This window comes from Neolamprologus brichardi, chromosome 5, assembly GCF_056152115.1.
Source record: "Neolamprologus brichardi isolate AB-2024 chromosome 5, ASM5615211v1, whole genome shotgun sequence".
Taxonomy (NCBI): Eukaryota; Metazoa; Chordata; class Actinopteri; order Cichliformes; family Cichlidae; genus Neolamprologus; species Neolamprologus brichardi.
The window spans coordinates 30,246,397-30,262,463 of record NC_142108.1 but is presented as its reverse complement, the minus strand read 5'-3'; the positions used below and the strand labels follow the sequence as shown (position 1 = coordinate 30,262,463).

The 16,067-nt window shown below is 42.3% G+C and overlaps 1 protein-coding gene across 3 annotated transcripts in view; it reads right to left on the bottom strand.

Moving 5' to 3' along the window:
- The window catches only part of ppp1r16b (protein phosphatase 1, regulatory subunit 16B), a 113,714-nt gene extending 97,947 nt beyond the window's left edge, over positions 1-15,767 (bottom strand). For 2 of the 3 annotated variants that reach the window (XM_087841013.1, XM_087841015.1), the window contains exon 1: positions 15,642-15,767. The gene's annotated coding sequence lies outside the window, so the exon portion shown is untranslated. Of the gene's footprint in view, positions 1-8,365; positions 8,783-15,641 lie in introns of those variants that run through there. The other variant, XM_087841014.1, reaches the window with a different exon arrangement.
- Between the last annotated feature and the right edge of the window lie 300 nt (positions 15,768-16,067).

Below are 16,067 nucleotides of genomic sequence, written 5' to 3'. Positions count from 1 at the left end.
TTCTGAGCCCTTATCTAGTGTTGAAGAAACACGGCGCAAACGTCTAATGACACAGCACACGGCAATTAAAACAGGAAGCCGTTAGTTTTGACTGCAACACCAGGATTCGACACCTGACCTTTCTGACAAAACACACTCATTAACCGAAACACGACCCCTGGATGTGTCAAACTAAAGTCTATGTGGTCGAACTGACAAAAGGCAGGTCTGCTTTTCGACAGAGCCAGGAACACACGCACACTATCGCGCCTTCAGTGCAGTGGCAGGCACTGTGTCGTACTGCAGTTTTCAATTAACCGTGCAAGTACGAATACGATACGTCTATAATGTGCTGTCGTTCCACTTCCCCACAGATGTAGAAATAAACGCAGCCTAAAGACCGACGCTTTTTGGAAATTTTCTTTTTATGGGCTCTGATGCAACGAACCGATCTGTCCGTGTTTTATGTTGCGTTCTGTTCTGGGCGCCAGTCTCCACTCGCTCAGTAGCAACAGCAGCAGTTTCCTTTTTTCGCTGAAAACAGAGTAAAGAGGAAACCTTGTTACTCAGCAGCAGAAGAGAGAGCAGAGGAGTAGCAGCTGCTGCTGTACCTAAACAGATAAACAGAAAACCGAACAGGCACTGGTGAGATGCACACACGCACTCAAACACGCACGCACGCACGCACACGTGTGGTTGAAGACGCTGATGTTAATGGATGTTTGGAGTCAAGTACTGAAAACAGGTAGTCTCTCTCGGTTATAGCGGTGAGCTGAAACACCACAAAGAGACAACTAAAAGCTGCGACACCTTTGATAAAGTTTTATCTGAGAAATGCATGAATACAAAAACACACAAAAAAGACATTTTGTATAAGTACACCTGGGTAATTTCACATTTTTTCAACATAAATGTGAATAATTGGATGAATATTAAAGTCTTTCAGTACAAAACATCAAAAACCCTTAATTTTAATAGTGTTGTTTACTTCTTTTTTTTTTAAAACTGCCATCAGCAGTTTGGTGAGATGCCATTTATATTACATTAAACTGGCAGCTGGTTGCTTAGCCTATCACAGACTCCAAAACAGGTAGTCTAGGTTTGTCTAAAACAGGGGTGGGGGAACTCCAGACCTCAAGGGCCAGCGTCCTGCAGGTTTTAGATGTGTCCTTGATCCAACTCTGCTGATTTATAAGGCTAAATTACATCCTCAACATGTCTCGAAGTTCTCCAGAGGTTTGATAATGAATTCATCTTTTGTTTCAGGTGTGTTGACACAGGGTGAGATCTAAAACCTGCAGGACACCGACCATCGAGGCCTGGAGTTCCTCACCCCTGGTCTAAAAGGAACAAAAATCTGCCCACAAGCTAGAATGTGCCATATCTTTCCTAGCACACACAACAACAACAACAAAACAGCAAAAAAATAAAAAATAAAATAAAAACAGTAGCACAAGCCCAGAAATGTCAGCCTTCAATGACAATTTGGTAACAAAAAAGGGAACAACTTCAACAGAGTACTTTTCAAAATATTCAAGAAAAAACATTCCTGTTGAAGGTGGAAAGTAGAAACTTGTTTCAATGGATGCGGCACAAACACACAATCAACAACCAGGATATGATGGCACGCGAGGAGGAGATAACCAGCAGCCGGTGATGAGGGGCCTAACAGTAAACAAATGAGTCAACGGAGCATCGCTGGAGCTCTCACGTCCTGCACTCCATATGATAGAAAGAGCAAACGGTGCCGATGTGGTTAAATGGTACGACTACCTGATTGTGTTAAAAGAAGTAGTGAATAATACTATTTTTAGCTAAGGCTGGAGAGGATGTGACATCAAAAGCAATAGACAGCAAATCAACAACATGCCTTACCACCTAAATGCCTGTGTAGTTTCAGATCTGCACCACTAGGTGACTTGATCCTAGTGGCGACTTTAGAGACCTACCAGATACATTTTCATTTATGTGACAATATTGTGCATCCTCCTGATAAGTTACAAGTTATTTTAGTGACTGTTAAACTGAAATGTTAAGCAGTTCTATTATACTTTTACTTAAAACTTCCAAGGCTATTTTTGCGCTTACATATGACCTATACTGTGTAACTACTATTGCACTTTAATGCTGCTGCTGGTGGCGCCTCGTGGCAATAGATTAACACTTTGAATTAAGCATTCTGTCATCAGTGACAGTAGCTCATTGGGGAAGACAGATAGAAAATGCCCTTCACTTTCATCACACAATTCATCCTAAAAATCATTACAGTAAATTTCCTTGAAATATCCCATCATAGAATTTTGAGGGTATTTTTCACTCCATCTCTTCTACAAGCACCTCTAAAGCCCATTAATTCACACACCAAGCTTGGCTACAAGAACATTTCTTTATTTACATATCATCTAAAACTGGTGATGTAAAGTACGAACTATCAAAGTAAGCAAACAAGTCTGCTAATCCCATCAGACATGCTTGCAAACATTCTAATGGTCGGTCTTTTAGATAATTTAACTAAAGTCAATTGTATTCATGTAGTGACAAATCACGACAGCCATTGCTTCAACCCTAAAGTAATATTACAATCAGACGAACCCCTATGAGCAAGCATTTGACGAGAGTGGGAAGAAAAAAACTCCCTTTTAACAGGAAGAAACATCTGACAAAACCAGGCTCTGGGAGAGAGAGAGGACTAGAGACACACTGTGGAAGCTTAAAAACTAACATTCAATACAAAATCTAAATATGGAAAACAAATTGTAGAGAGGTGAAGAAGACAAAGCTCAAATGGTTGTTTTATTTATTTTAGTTTCTGTGGGAGTGCTCCGACTGGTTTCCCATGTGATACCTCTCCATCCTCTTTCTTTTTCTCTTCCTTTCTTGGCCTATTGTGTCTTCCTTCATCCCTCTCTCCCTCAGCGCCCTCTAAAAGGACGATTTTATTCTGTCTGGATTACTTGTCCTAGTTGGCGCTGGGCGTGCTGCTGGGGAGAGAATTTATTTCCTCTGGTGAAGCCTGGATTTAAAGCACTCAGGTCAACTTGATTCTGGGTCATTGTCTCCCTTGCCGTAATGAACCAGGGCAGAGGTAGAAAGCCCGCTGCATATCGACAAAAGCAAGGAGTTGATGTGCCACAGGATGCCTCAACTGACCGTCTGCACCCAGAAGTAGATTAAAACCTCTCTCGTGCCTGTGGTTTTAATGCTCAAAAGCAATTCGATTTCCCACTTCAAAAAAAAATAAATAAAATGTGACGCAATAAGCTCAAGTCAACTCATAAGCACACGAGTTACATTAGCTTACGTCAACATAAGCTGTTTACTTTATGTTTGTAAGTACCGAGCCAGCAATCTTGCAGTAAATCTGTGTTTCTCTGGCAGAGCTGATCCTGCAGGGACCTACTGACCAACATATTTATGGCTGCATCAAAACACTGCTGGCCCTACAGTCGTGCAGAGTGTAAGTCCTGTTAATTTAATTCATGGTCCTGCCTGAAAAAACTAGCTCAACACTGCATCAACAGTCCCACGGTTATAGCATCTTCAATTCTGCATTTCGGCAGCTGGGACGTGCCTCACATCGCTTCGCATCATTTTCAAGGAGAACAATAAATAATTTTGCTTTTGCATTTTAAAATGTAATGTACGGACAGTGTACAGTCTCAGTGCAGAGTTCCAACCCCTTGTAGCATGTAGATTTTATAGATTTTTAGAACATTATACATATTTAAAAACTAAATAATTGTTTCCTTAAACTTCTTTTACATTGGTTGCTTCCACAAGTCTTTGTAGTCTAATGGTTTTTTTTCTTCCTGTTTTTTTCTTGGTTTGAGTGAAGGGAGAAGACGCTCTTTACTTCATCCCAACATTTAAAGAAGTTTAAAAAGGACAAGACACGTTACACTCCATACTGCCTGTGACGGTTTGACAGCCTTCTCTAAGGAAGCACGCAGATGTCACCAGTCAATGTTCAGACAGGCATCCAAATAGTGCACCTAAACTTCAAAAAGCAACAACTTAAATGTACAACAAAATCTGCATGGGCATGAAGTCTCTCGAAACTTCAGCCGGGCTGAGTTGTACCATTCATTTTCTTTCCTTTTTGTGATGTGAATAAAAAGTGGAAGGAAAGAAGAGCTAGAAAAACACTTTGTTTGCTCTTCACGGGTTTCTTGTGGTTGGTATCGAGAATGAGTTTTCTCACTTCTAACTCATTTGTTTTCCTCTCTAAATTGTGTATTTACCCAAAATAGAAGATGGGCAATGATGTAAATAAACAGGTAAACTAAAAGCAGGTGTACTACGAACACATGGAAAGAATAACCAACGCAAAGTTATGTTGAAGTATAAGAGTTGTGCAAAAATGCCACAAAATGACGTGTTTAACCAATGAGCCAAATTGCACAATGTGTTGTTTGTTTGTTTTTTAGTCATAAATCCAGCCCTTCTTGTTTACTTCACAATATAAAGCAAGCTTGATACATGTTGGGGAAAGATGGAGTCAAACTTTTTGTTCATTTGAAGTATTTATACGTACAAAAAAATGAGTTTAGTTTTGGTTTATGCACAATCTTCTGCCGTGCACAGCAGCTATACTGGTTTACATTTGAGGTTGGACTGCCACTCAGAGACATGCTTCCAGGATCTGTCCGTCTTCCTGACTTCTGATCACTTCACTGGGAAACATATACAATCTGACTAAAGTGGATCTGACTATTCTAGGTGTCCAGTGTGTCAGCATAGCACATATTTAGCAAGAAGACCATTTTTAAAACTTTTTGAAGGAGGGACGCCACAAAGTATAGTATGTAGTATGTGCTTTAGTTTGTTATCTGCTTTACTTAGAGGTAGGGGTTTGTTAGAACACGAGGTTGAAGGTTGGGGGTGTATTAAGATTAGCAGCAATCTTCCTCCGTGGCTTTAATGAGGACAAAAGCAGTGACGGTTCCAATAATACGATAAAGAAGGGCAGATTTTATGTACACAAACGTCTGTTCACCTTGGACTGATATCATTTTCACTTCTCTTCTTGAAGCATTTGGTCTATGAAATTAGTACTAAAAAAAAAGCTAATTTGTTTGACTTACCATAAAGCGCAGAACTATTTAAAACACAGGGGAAAAAACTCCACATTCAAGAGGCTGCATACAAAAACAGTTTGATATATTTTTGGCTTGAAAATACCATTAATCAATTATAAAAAAATCATCCTGAGTCTTCTGCTAATCAACACAAATTGAAGGCACTAATCAATAAATGTAGCCTTTCATGTCTAAATGCATTTCCTTCCTCATAAAATATTTGTAAAGCCAGTTTTGAAAGTTGTCCTGTACTCATTACATCCAAAGTGCACAAGCTTGGGGTCTTTCACTGGGTCGGCCATTGAAGGTCCATTTGCATCAGCAGTCAATTAGCGTAATAGCATGAATTTCCATTGCCTCATTCACAAGAGACAAACAGTGAACATAAATGTCAGGAGGGCTACGAGTGGTCAAAAACTTCACAGGATGCGATTTCAATTTGTCATTATTGTCAGACGAGACATATTTCATGTCCTACAAAAATATCTTAATATATTTAACACAGCTTTCATTTCTATACACACTGGGGGACCCACAGCAGGTGTGAACTACTGGTTTTTGCAGGTAATTTAAGAGATTTTTTGCAAGCTCCCTGCGTATAAGAGGCTTAAGTCCTCTGATCTAGTGTGAGTCATCTGTATTCCTGTCTTATAGTCCATTAAGCAAACTTTGAAGGAGTATAATTCACCTCCTCTCACCAGCGGGCACTTTGCAGTAAAGATTCATGTCCCTGCCACGTCCAAAAAAACACTTTAATTATTCTCCTTACTCTGCTTTGTTGTTATGTGCATCTGTAGGCTGCATTTGCTTGTCATCTTCGTTAATGCGTGACGGCCCTTTTCATTCTTTGAGACGCTCCTTTAGTACAAATGTACAGCTTTTATTTCACCTGCCCACACGAGCCCATTGCTTTCTGTTACATCAGTATAAAAGCATGCAGGTTTAGAGCTTTAAAAAAGAGAGAGAGACCCACAGCATACACCTGGGGTTTTTAACTTTCCTTTAGAAAACATCACACTGCTCCTTTTTCCCTCAAGTTCTGAGTTGGGCGTGTATCTGAAACTTTCTGTAGGACCACATTTTTCTAGTGTGGGGGCGTCTCACAAAAGGCCTCACGCCAAAGCAAAGGAAAGCGTGACCTGCAGCGTCTCCACACGACAAGTGCCCGCTGTCCGCTCCCGATCCTGGGTGGAGTTACTCGTCAATGCGCCGCACACTAACACGAGCAATTTGTGTTTATTTTAGAAGCATCTTTTTGTTTATTTATATAAGGGTTTGACCACGACACGCCCTGGCCTCGAGGGTCTTTAACCCACCCTGCTGCAGTCAGTGTGCTCTATCTCCAGGCAGATTCAGGAAATATCTTCTGCTCTTTAGGTTTTTGTCGCTGCTAGATTTTCCCTCCTATTCTTTCTTTCCTCTCTGCCTTACATTCGAGTCATTTCACTGCTTAATAACGGTTTGAGTCCCCGGCTAAAACCCAGCCAGAGTAAACAAGGGTTAGAGTCAGCCAGCCTGCAGTAAGTGTCACTTCTAATCCACTACTAAACCAAGATGGGTACGCAGTGAGCCTGCACCGTGCCAGTAACCGCGGGCAGAGCGAGAGTCAGAGATTACGTGCCGATGTCTCATTTTACTTTTCTACAAAGCAAATATTCGTCTGTATTTGTTAAGATTCAGAAAAGCAGAAAAAGAGAAGAGCGCCACAATCTGTTCTTCCTGCTGGGCAATTTGCTGCTCCTCCGTGAGTGAAAGGTGAATGAGCATATGCATCATTTGAGGGTTTCTTAAAGGATAATTCCACTTTATTTCCACCCGGTGTACTTCCTGTTCATGTGGATGTTTCAGCCTAATGGTTCACGCCAACTTTGCCCCCCTACTCTGGAGATTTGCAGAAATGTGAAGGCAAATAGCACATCTGACCAACAAAATGTAACATTAATAACAATATTATTCTTTATGGCAATAACAATATGGCTTTTGATAAATAGAAAAATACCAACATATGAATATTAAATGTGTTTCTTAGAGATAGGGGCTAAGGTTGTATTTGGTGAGAGAATAGAGATATAGTGGAAGGGGTTCTTGCTTCTGACCTGTTATGGCCACTCTTTGTGTTACAGGTACACTCTGATACTTTGATTACTTTAAAAAAAGAAAAATAATAATGGAAAAAGACTATAAAGTGAAGTTAAAGTCAAGTAAAGTAAAATTAAATTTAGTTGCTAGAGCAGCAACAAGAAATCACAGCAGCTGAGTCAAAAAAACAGAAAATATCTCACAGGAACGAATGAAAATGGTCCTTAAAGTAAAAAAGACTCTTATATAAGGAATATTTCAGAAGCAGAACCTCTGCAGTGTCTGCTCTGCAGTAATCGTGGTAAAGAGAAACGTGAGCACACAAGGGAGGCTTCTAATGCACTGAGCAGTTCACTCCCACAGTGATCATCTCGATGAGCTGTTAATCACGGCCAGATGAATACACAAATACAAGCGGAAGACGTACACTTCCCTCGACCGCTGTCTGGGCTCACCCTTAGAGACAGGGTGAGGAGTTTGGTCATTCAGGAGAGACTCAGAGTAGAGCTAGTCCTAAATGCTGAAAGGAGCCACAGAGTGGGTTCAGGCATTTCAAGAACATGTCCCCTGGATGCCTCCAAGGTGAAGTGTTTCCCACAATTACTACCAAGAGGAGACCCCAAGGTAGAGCCAGGACACGCTAGAGAGATTAAATCTCTCTGTCGGCTGGCTTGGAAACACCTTGGTATTCCCCAAAAGACCCAGAGGATGTGGCTGGAGGAGAGGAAGGCCTGGGCATCTCTGCTTAGATCACTGCCCCAAATACCAACCAACCAACCAACCAATACTGAGGGTTGGTATATACTTCAGTTGCTTAAATTCATAGCACAAGACAAAAGGAAAGATAGAAATTGTTATTACCGTATTTCCCGGACTACAAAGCGCACCTGAATATTAGCCGCACAAGCTAAAATCAGGGGAAAATCCTGTTTTGTACATACATTAGCCGCACCTGACTAAAAGCCGCAGGTGTTTCAATGTTGACTTATCATATGTAAGAGAATATGCACAAAGGGAATTGTCAGGAAAGAGATGGCTGTTTGGAGACACACCCCTTTTATTAATATTTTGAAAAACAAGTTATGGGTACATATTTGCATAACTTTTTAGGTATATGTACAAGTAGCGGTAATTACAAGTACCAAACATGTACTGTGCTTCATAAACGAGTAACAAATGTAGTACATAACAATAACCTACAGCACACCAGAAAAATAGATTCGGCCTACCTTTTAGGCTCAGGTGCAGTGACACGGCTTTAACAAGAAGAAAAGTCAGTCATTCACCACCATCTTTCTCTTCTTCCACTAAAACCACCAAAGTCCTCTTCTCCAGTGTCGGATACGAACAGGCTCAGGATGGCTTCGTCATCCACTCTCCGCTTCTTTCCTTCGTTGTCACTTTCAAAACCAAACAAATCCTCGTTATCAGTGTCAGAGTCGAACACCCTCTGAAGGGCCGTGGCGGTGTCTCCATCATGCAGCAGTCCAGCCCTTCGAAATCCGTTGGTGATCATGGATGTTTTCACACTTTTCCACGCTGTCAGAATCCACTGGTGGAGTTGAGCATAACTTGCTTTTCGCAAGTTTATCGCCGCTCATCATCCACGCCTCCCGCTGAACGCGTAGCGCTACTTTGAAGTTTGTTTTTCGCGCTACTTCGTACGGCACTACGTTGCCTGGCGGACGGACATGTGACCAACATACCACTCTTGAACCCCGATCCTTCCGCCAGGCAACGTAGTGCCGGAGAACAGCGGAACAAACAAAACAAATCCTCTTACGATATGACAAAAATCATGGACAATCCATAGAAAAGCCGCAGGGTTCAAAGCTTGTGCAAAAAGTAGCGGCTTATAGCCTGACAATTACGGTATATTATGATAAATAAGAAAGGTAAAAACCTTTATGAAAGAGTAAATGATACCACAGACTGGGACAAAAGCAAATAATTTTTTAGAAAAAACAATTATAACACTAGCAGTCTAAATTTGTCACGTTAATGTTAGAAAATGTTGTGTTTTCTTAATCACGCTCACTTGTCTGTATGGAATTATTGCAGTTGTTTTTTTACTTGTGTTGTATTTGTTTTAATCTCAATGAAACTTGCCCCACATAATTATGGAATAATCATGCCACTCTTTACATTAAAGTAGATGAGAATGAACGAAGAATTGTAATAAAATCAATGTTTGCAACATCAAAAAAATCATTTTAAAAGAAACAAATCAAAGACACTTTGAGACAACTTCGAGATAAGGCAGGAAAACATAAAAACATCCTTAGAGGAGGTCTACAGCCCTGCAGCGACTGTGAACCACAGCAGAAGAGAAATGACCACATTCCTGTAACTGTGGTACCGCTCTACTCCCTGTCCTTTCTGGAGATAAATGCTGGAAGTGTTGTGTATCAGCAAGGACATGTAGATCATCATCATGTCTAGACACTGATGCACTTTTAAAACATTTGGTCTCTTGTGAGGTTTACTAAAAAGAAGCTTTCAGATAAACTTGTGCTCACTCATCAATTTTTAAAGAGATACAGATGCAAACATTTTGAAGAGATCCTACAGTTAAGGAATCAAAGCTACAGAGAATCAGTTAGCACTATTTTTAAGCTCACAGAACACCAACGGGCAAAATATATATATGTGTGATTTGAGCACAGTTGCTCATAAAAATAAAGAAAAAAGAAAAAGGGGACAAACTTGGAGATGCATCTACGGTCATGCAAGCTCAATGCATAAGAAACCACGCAAGAGTTCAAACCACAACTCACTCACACACACACACAATTACTGTGCAACTGCAGCCTTGGCACGACCAGGCACGACCAAGCACCAGAGCATGCGGTCAATTTTAGACCAATGGGTGCAGGGCACAGACAGAGAAGCAAGACAGAGCAAAGCAGACATTAAAGGGACCATCTCCAACAGTGCAGGGAGAATTCATAAAAACAAGCCATCAAAAAGCAGGGATGCACACACACACACACACAGACAGACCCAAGGATGGTTTCAACAACACTTTCAATGTTGGCTGAATTTTCCCTTTGAAGTGCAACAGCTGTGGTCGTCTAATCTAAGAGCCATTCTGCTCATCAGGAGAGCAGAATAAAAGCACGACACTCTGTGAACAGCGACTATTTTACAGCCTTCACCTGAGAGTCTTTTTACTACTGCCTGGTATCTCTAGGTTACAGATACAATACCGTCAATGGAGTACAAAACAATCCAAGAATTTCATGTGTATACGAAGAGGCATATGTTGAACTCAAAGAAAACCAGAGAGGCTCAGTGTGCTTCACACAACAATGTGAGGAAAAAACCTTTACAATCCCCCCCTCAGTGAAATGCCTTCCTGAGCACAGTGCAAGCCTCAAACTCTATGAGCTCACTTCCTGTTCACTAGCTTGCTTGACTGACTACTCTGGCGGGTCTGTCTCTGCAGAAAAAACGCACATAGAGAAATAGGCTGAAAGGTGTAGATTTATAGCAGGGGGTTATAAAAAAAAAAAGCCAAAACCCTAAATCCTTACAGACACTCTATAAGCATGAAAACCTTTAAAGATGTGTTGTTTTTGCTTTAACGGCAACAGCAGAAAAGTCAAAATAGAACCTTTAGCTCTGCTATAAGAACATCAATGACGAGTGTTAAGGGCATCTACCTCTTCAAAGTCATGCAGGTCCCCCTCCATGATATTCAGAAAATACAGCAGAGGAGCGAGACCAACAAGTGTAGGAGATGAGGCCCTGTGGTTAGTGTGTGACAGAGGGAGGGTCGGGGGTACAATGTAGCCTGGGCAGAGACGTAGAGCTGCTAGTCAGAGCTAACCAGCCATGAGAAGCTGTCAGACTCGCTGTGAGGGGACTCTGGTTGAGCTTTGACAGTCACTAGAAACACAATTATGGCCCTTTCAAAAGCTCACCATGCGGGAGCAGCACTGTCCCGAAAGCCATTTTGCAGGCCTTTGGTGCAAGTGCCGGGGACTCAAAATCACCTTACACAACAAAACAAGTTAACGACCGTGGCTGCAGACGTGCAATGATAACTGAGAGAGAAACTTAGACACCAAAGAATGTGTCATACTTTCTCTTCCATTCAGCTGAGCACTCTGTCAGAGGTAAAAGCTCGCTGTTCGCTCACTTGCTGGAAAGAGCAGAGTCAGAGGGAGAGCTGTACCTGCGCCGGGAGAGCAAGACCTCGTTGAGAGGAAAAAAAAAAGGTAATGTCAGTACAAAGGAGTACATGTTTCTCTGAAGCTTTTTTGAGAGAGAGAGCGAGAGAAGAAGAAAAAAAGGTTGCTAAATGCGGCAAGAAGGTGGCGGTACAACTGCCATTTGAGTTCTCAGTAAGGATGGAAAAGTGATCCATTTACACCGCTGTCCCCATGCTGGGACATTAAGCGGTGTGCAACTGTCTTATTGATCAGCAGCTTAGAGGCACATCCCAGCTCTCTGCACCCGAACTGTCGACTTTACCGTTACCGAAATGGAACGAAAAGCAGGTTCAATTCAGGTGGCATCTTAAAAAAAAAAACAATCACATTGGAGTTGCTGGTTTTTAAGTGGACAGTGACCATTTGCAGATTAAATGCTCTCCACCCACCGAGCAGACTGATTAGGGCTGCGTGGTGCTAAAGAAGCTAACGCGCATCTCTGCAAAGCACTGATGTTTGTGGTTTTATCCTCTCAGTGAGCGGTCGCATGGGGGGGTGGGGGGGTTAAGATATCCCAGCATCAGTCAGCAGGGGATCCGCCATTACTCCCACTGATCACTTAAGTATTTACTCAGCTGAAGCCCACCACTTCACAGACGGTCCAGAGGAGAGTATAAATTAGATGAATAATGCAGAAACGCCACACAAGTGAAAATGTGCGATGATGAAAGACAGATGAAGGATTATTAAATCATACTGAATACAATTAGCAATCATGCAGTTTTTTTTTTTAAAGCCAACCTGTTTGAATGATTGCCTGTTTTCTTAGATTGGAAAATAAGAATCTGAATTCTGGCCTGTTGGTTGGACGAAACCAAACATTTTACTACATTATGTCAGAATTTGGAAAATTGTGACGGGCATTTTTTATTCTTACATGATCAATCAAAATAGATCATGCGTAAGCTCAAAGCAGATAATAAACTATGAACGCAGGACCTTCTGCTTCACATCTTACTCTGCTCTTCTGACCAGTGAGCATAGTGTTTGCATTGGTATATTTGGGCTTGTTGGATTTTCCCCGCCTTACAAGAAACCATAGCAAAGTGAAAAGTTCCAAGTTTACAAAATCACCTACAGATTTAGAGCAGAGCAAACAAATTAGAGGTCTGAAAGTGCACTTAAAGCAGATTTACCTGACCAGCATTCCTTCCCTGGTGATTTATACCCGACCGCAAAATAAAAGCATTCACACTCAAGCCCACTTTCAAGTCAACCTGAAGACAGCAACAAAAATCAACAAATCTACACCTTAGGAGACGGCTGTGGACTTTGAGGACCTCTAAGTAGGCTTGATAGCTGCCCTGCGATTTGCCTGTCTTAGTATTAAGACCACAGATTAGCAGTCAGTGCCTGCTCCTAGCTGTAATCAGAGCACTGATCTACTATAATCGCTTATCCATAGTAAGAAAGCGCACTGGTTTGGGGTGCAGCTCAGATAAGACCTGTTTAGCAGCGAGCGGCTGAGAAACAGATTTCCAACTTATACAAAGAAACAGACGTTTTATTTCACGCTTCTGCTGACCCGCTTTGATGCCCCGTTTCACTGCAGGCCCTATTTAAGTATCAAGCGAGGCCAGTGTTTCAGCGTCCCTCCAGGGCTGATTCTGTTTCAATATTTTATGAGCAACAGTCAAATCACCGTGTTGGAATAATTAAACATCAGTTAGGGCACAAAGCTGCAGAGGATATATGGAGGCAGCTCTTCAGTGAGGAGGGAGTAGCGAAGCATAGCAATGGGGCTCCTTAGAGATCAGAGACGACTCACTCAGACACTCACAGGAATATAATTTTGCCATTACTCTGTATAACTGCTGTTGGTAATGTGGACGAGTGCCATGTTAATGTGCCTGTGTGGGTTTGTGTGTGAGCTAAACAATAACGGCAGGCAGACGCCGCGATATTACGCTTGAATGTGGCATCAGTTACCGCGCATAACTTCAGAGAGAGAAATTCATTATCAGCACAGTTTCCATTTCGATCTAATCCAACATAGAGGCAGTTTGCAGTTACAGTACATTTACAAGGCTTCAACATTTTCTGGGGATTTCACTGTATTTGTCAGTTTATTGTATCCCTAATAGTTGTCAGTTGCTTGTTTTTCACAGCTAAAGTTGAACTTTTACACTAAAATCAGTTCACAGCCACATGTTACATGTTTCAAAGATATAGACTTTACATCTTAGCGCTTCGCTTAAAGTCCAACCAGTTTAACCTTTGACCTGTGTGACCTATTAATCAGCAGCTGATGGGATGACAGTCGCTGTTACCTGAAATAACAACAGCTGGGGGTTGAGTTTATCTGTTCGATTGATTATCGTCATTATTACTCAAAACAGTATGGCCAAATTTGCATTAAAGGCACAGCTTGCCCCCCAATTTAGAAGTGATAAACTTTTGGAGTGGCCTCATATATTCACAAATACAAACTTTTTTCTTCAAGAAAATATTGCAAACTAATCTGGATCCAAATATCCTTTCGAATCCAGCAACGAAACTTTGCAGAGGATTGCCGTCTAACTGCTCTTTATTTCTGATCCCTCCTGGGGCCTCCCTGCTACCTGTTACACAAGGGTTGCACCCTCAAGTTTATTATATTTCTATCTGCATCGCAGAGCGAGCTCAGCTGGTACAGTTGACCTCTGGTAGTCAGTGGTTATCTAGTTAAGCACCAACTTGCACAGTATATTTAGCAGCAGCACAATCCGGACTCCCGTTTGTGATGCACACCTGCAGGAGTCCAAGATTTGGGTGTTGATGTTTCGCGTGTACAGACACGCTTCGTCGCTCTTGTGTTGTCGCATGCATGTACAGCAGACGTGCACGCAGTATAGCAGAGTGAACCGTCACTCCCCAACATGAGCCAACAGCCAGTGCAGATGCTGAGAGGAACAGCAGGCGCAAAGCGTTCAGGATGTCTCCACACATCAAAGATTTAAAGGTAACACAGCCAGGCAAGAAGCCCACCTGTCTTAGCAACGGGTACACCTGGCACAAAACGCTGATGATGATGTTTGGTGCACATCTCTGGAAGCAGCACATTAGGACATTAGGACACTACTGATGTCATCACAGCACTGGGAGGGTCAAACAGATGTTTAATGTGGCCTGATGTGCACAGAACGGGTTATAGTCATGAAATAAAAATAGCAGCCATTTTGAAACGTTTTAGTCACTTATGTTAGAAAAAAAAAGCCAACATATTTGCCAGTTAAAGCTGCTTACATGAGAATTTCAAGCTCTTTTCTGTTTGAGGTCATTGTGAAGTGAATCTCTTTAGACTGTTGGATGAATTTAGGGATTTGTGGGTGTGGGCGGGTGCATTATGACATGATAAAGGCAGTATTTAGGGGAGTATAAGCTAATGTTCATACCCTGGTTGAATATATTTGACCAAATCCTTTAATGGATAAAGTGATTATCAAACAAATCAGCAACGAAAAGTACTGTTTGTGATTTTAAGTCGCCATATTTTGAGACTTTGAGCCAGGAATGTTGGCTGATTTTGGCATTTGCTGGTTATTCTGCAGGATTTTGCACTGCTGACGGACAAAAAGGGGCAGTTTGCACATTTAATATAACATTTAGGGTCGTTTTTTAAGTACATCTTTATTATACTCATACATATATGGGTTACATATGAGACTAATCAGTTCAAATCACATAAAGGGGAGGAATAAGTGAGCATGCTACAGTCCCAATAAAGCGGAAACTGTATGAGTCCACATACGAAAATGTCCTATATAAAAGTTAAGACGAAGACTCTGCTCGTCGGCACGTAAAGCCTGAACATCAGTCCGTTCAGCCTGGATTGTGGGAGTCTCAAACTCACAAAGTAAATGCAAAATAAACATCTGCAGCTTCGCCCGCTGCAAACAGTCCCGGTGTCCCAGCAGCAGCCAGCCAGCACTCCCGGACTAAAGGAGGGGGAAGACCCATGCGTGTCACCGCAGCGCTGTTATACCAACATCCATGAGGAGATGTTAAAGCCGCTCAACCCGTGTTGTTGTGTTTACTGGCGCCAGCAGCGGAAACGACGCTTTTCACCGGTTTAATTACAGCTCAGTAAAGCGTCTGGTGACCCGCTAAAGGCGGTAAAGTGCGCTAGCTCGGAGTGCTCCAACAGTAGCCGGACATGCCTCTCCTCCTGCCTGTCTACTGCCCCCTTTTCCTCCACGGGGGAAAAAATTCCCTTCTTCCATCTTCTGGTTTAGTTTCAAGCGGTCCACGGCAAACACACCCGAAATTAGAAAGAGAGCTGGCAACATGTGTGGATGTTTGCACTCACCTCAGTCCGGGGTGTTCACACTGAGCAGAGGGTCCACTGTGGTATCCAGGAGATTTAAAGTTGTCCCGTTAGTAAAGACAGCAGCTGGTGTGAGGAGCTCAGAGTGTGTGTGTCTCTGTTTGTGTGTGTGTGTGAGTCTGCAGAGTCTCGCTCTCTCTCTGTGCTTCAACACCAAGTCACTCCTTGAGGGCGGCGCTAAGAAGGAGGCGGAGACTGATGGAGCCACGGTGGATGGCAGTGGTGCACGGAGTGGTGGCCCGCGGAGGCACCCTTTCACATACATTACCGGTTTTCTCCATCGCTTTGGTGCAAATGTCACTGCAGGAACAGTTAAAAGGTTTTTCACATGTGTGCAACTATGCAAAGGCAGTCAATCAGGGGCGTTTTCAGGATTTTCTAAATGGGGTGGCACAGGAGGGGACCATG